The sequence below is a fragment of the Salvelinus alpinus genome, chromosome 19 (assembly GCF_045679555.1).
Source record: "Salvelinus alpinus chromosome 19, SLU_Salpinus.1, whole genome shotgun sequence".
In the NCBI taxonomy this organism is placed as follows: Eukaryota; Metazoa; Chordata; class Actinopteri; order Salmoniformes; family Salmonidae; genus Salvelinus; species Salvelinus alpinus.
Genome location: NC_092104.1, coordinates 40,066,583 through 40,070,679, shown reverse-complemented (window position 1 = coordinate 40,070,679; position 4,097 = coordinate 40,066,583).

Below are 4,097 nucleotides of genomic sequence, written 5' to 3'. Positions count from 1 at the left end.
TTGAATGATTTCCTTATATGACCTGTAACTCAGTAAAATCTTAGAAATTGTTGTGTTTATATTTTTGTTCAGTGTAGTTAACCAATAGCTACCCGGACTATCTGCATTGACCCTTTTTGCACTAACTTTTTTGACTCATCACATATGCTACTGTTACTGTTTATTATCTGTCCTGTTGCCTAGTCACTGTATTCCTACCTATATGTACATATCTACCTCAATTACCCTGTACCCCATGCACATCTACTCAGTACTGGTACCCTGTGTATACAGCCAAGTTATTGTTACTCATTGTGTATTTATTCTTTGTGTTAATATTTTCATATTATTTCTATTTTTTTCTCTCTGCATTTCACTGTTAGTCTACACCTGTTGTGTACAAAGCATGTGACAAATACAAATTTTATTTGAACTCTAACACAAACCAGCTGCTGCTAACTGCTCTCTCTGTGCCCATGTGGATTCAGATTCAGTGTAAATCCCTCTCTCTGTCTCTGTCTACCTCTCTCGCCTCTTGTCTGTTTCTCTCTCTCTCTCTCTCTCTGTCACCTGTCATGATTGGAATAAATATTGTACAGACCTGGGGACCTGCAGACAAGGCGAGGGGGAGAGAGACAATGTTTATGTGTAATGTAAATTATCATGCATAAAACATTTCCTTGATGCGGAAAATTATCCCATGTTTGATTACTTGACCTATCTTAAAATGTCAAGTGTCAGGAGACCATGAGTAGATTATCCCAGACTTTCAAGTGCAATGAGTATATGATTACTGCTGTGGCCACGTTAGAATGTGTGTGGATGTTTGAAATGTACTCCAGTAATAACGCTAACTCTCTTAATTAGCCAAGAAATGAGTCAACAAATAGGTGAAAAGGACCAGATGGCTTCCATAAAGGTTTAAATGGGGCCTATTTCACAGTAAACATCCCCAACTCTCTCTGACACCCTCTGTGGCCCTCCAACTAAACACAACACCAACATAGCAGTCAACTGTGACATTTTGGTGGGAGTATTTTGATAGACTCGTTCGTTTAGAGAGGACGGGAGGGTAGAGGAGAGGATGAGTGTTGCCTGTCACCTCTCCCTATTTCTCTCTTCAAAAAAGGAATTGTATGTGAGAGAGCAATCATACATGTACCGCGTATATATATATTGCATAGTTTTGACTTGTGGCACACATTTAATGGTGATTTTTTTTGCTTACTGCTTATGTAAGCAAAGAGGTACGTGTATGGAAAAGGTCTGTGTGGTTGCAGGCGTAGGTAGATAAAACAGGGCTTGTGTCCGAAATGAGATGCCTGTGGATAGAAGCTGTTTGGCAAGACTGCCAAGGTATAATATGGGTGGGTTCACTGTAGGCTGTTGACTACCAGGGTGGTCTGCTACATTATGCCCTGTTATGCCTGTGCATGTACCGCCCAACTGTTGTTCTAGGACTCACTGTCAGTCCCCTAATTCCCCAACCCCCTGCTCTATATTTACGGTAGGAGAGGAATATGGAGGGGAATATGATTCATTCGATGGGAACAATATTGTTATGATTTGTTACTCAAACACAGATGTAACTCCGAATAAGTTTTTCTAGGAATCAGCCAGGGAAACAGTGAGAGCTCTGCTGTAATTATGCCCAGAATTAACACATTTGGTGGGTGGCACCCTGGGAGGTAGACCAGACGCATGTCCAGCGTGGGTGTGAAAGAGGGAAAACGACAACTGTGTGTGTGTGTGTGTGTGTGTGTGTGTGTGTGTGTGTGTGTGTGTGTGTGTCTATTTATGTTTTATTGCATTCAATTCTGTGCAGAAACTGTTACATGTGTTAAGTTGCCAATAATTTATTTGTTTATATTGGATTTTGTTGACGCTTCATCAAAATAAATTCCACTGGCATCCTCACCACTAACCTCTGGCTTCCAGTCAAACAACATGGTCTCTTGTCTCCCATTATAAGGGACCTTAAAATGTGAAATAAACAAGGCTAAAAACAATCTGGTTTTGGTCATGGTATTCGACTGAGTTAAAGGTTATTTTCTCAGGCCACAAACTACAGTACTTATAAATGTGTTTATTTTTATGTACATCACCTGGAAATAAAGTTTTACACCGAAAGCTATCTGGATGGCAATCGCGAACTGCAATTACAACACACTGTGCATTTTATATCTCTCTTTATTGGGAATTTACACAGACCATAATGAGTTGAACTGCCCACCTGCTATGTTCCTTTCCTCAGGATTAAAGAGCAGCATGACGATAAAATCTTCTCCCGTCATCTCTCAGTCCTGAATGATGAGAACAGATAACATAAGGCTTGATCAACTCCTCACATTCCCACACAACCTTCCCTCAACACCTCCCCCCCCCCCCCCCCCATCTAGAGCATGTGCCCCTCATCTGACATGTGCTCAGACTGCTCCACAAGAACCATGCTTTAACTATCTCTCATCACGTAGGCTACAGTACCACCTGGCCTCCTAGGATCCCGTGGGCTGTGTGCTGTTCATACATTCACCTAACCCAGACAAACTCTTTGGGTGTGATTTTAAACTGATGTGAATGACAGTACAGATCTCTCCCAACTGGAGCAGCTAAGGCTAGCTGTAAGCGTAATGAAACACATCATCAGTTTTTTTAGTTTTTTATTTAACCTTTATTTAACCAGGTAGGCTAGTTGAGAACGAGTTCTCATTTACAACTGCGACCTGGCCAAGATAAAGCAAAGCAGTTCGACACATACAACAACACAGAGTTACACATGGAATAAACAAACATAGTCAAAAATACAGTAGAAAAAGTCTACATACAGTGTGTGCAAATGAGGTAGGATGAGGGAGGTAAGGCAATAAATAGGCCATGGTAGCGAAGTAATTATAATATAGCAATTAAACACTGCAAGGGTAGATGTGCAGAAGATGAATGTGCAAGTAGAGATACTGAGGTGCAAAGGAGCAAGATAAATACATAAATAGTATGGGGATGAGGTAGTTGATGGGCTATTTACAGATGGGCTATGTACAGGTGCAGTGATCTGTGAGCTGCTCTGACAGCTGGTGCTTAAAGATAGTGAGAGAGATATGAGTCTCCAGCTTCAGTGATTTTTGCAGTTCGTTCCAGTCATTGGCAGCAGAGAACTGGAAGGAAAGGCGGCCAAAGGAAGAATTGGCTTTGGGGGTGACCAGTGAGATATACCTGCTGGAGCGCGTGCTACGGGTGGGTGCTGCTATGGTGACCAGTGAGCATCCAATTTGTTGAGTAGAGTGTTGGAGGCTATTTTTTAAATGACATTGCCGAAGTCGAGGATCGGTAGGATGGTCAGTTTTACGAGGGTATGTTTGTTTGGCAGCATGAGTGAAGGATGCTTTGTTGCAAAATACGAAGCCGATTCTAGATTTAATTTTGGATTGGAGATGCTTGATTTGAGTCTGGAAGGAGAGTTTACAGTCTAAGCAGACACCTAGGTATTTGTAGTTGTCCACATATTCTAAGTCAGAACCGTCCAGAGTAGTGATGCTGGACGGTCGGGCAGGTGCGGGCAGCGATCGGTTGAAGAGCATGCATTTAGTTTTACTTGCATTTAAGAGCAGTTGGAGGCCACGGAAGGAGAGTTGTATGGCATTGAACTCATCTGGAGGTTAGTTAACACAGTGTCCAAAGAAGGGCTAGAGGTATACAGAATGGTGTCGTCTGTGTAGAGGTGGATCAGAGAATCACCAGCAGAAAGAGCAACATCATTGATGTATACAGAGAAGAGAGTCGGCCCGAGATTTGAACCCTGTGGCATCCCCATAGAGACTGCCAGAGGTCCGGACAACAGGCCCTCCGATTTGACACACTGAACTCTATCTGAGAAGTAGTTGGTGAACCAGGTGAGGCAGTCATTTGAGAAACCAAGGCTGTTGAGTCTGCCGATAAGAATGTGGTGATTGACAGAGTCGAAAGCCTTGGCCAGGTCGATGAATACGGCTGCACAGTAATGTCTCTGGATATCAGTATTGATATCCAGGAGAGATGGATTAGATGGATTAGAATTCTGGCCCAGAGAGTGAGTGCAGCTCATCACTCCACCCCCCACAGTGAGGCCCCAACCATTGACAGTA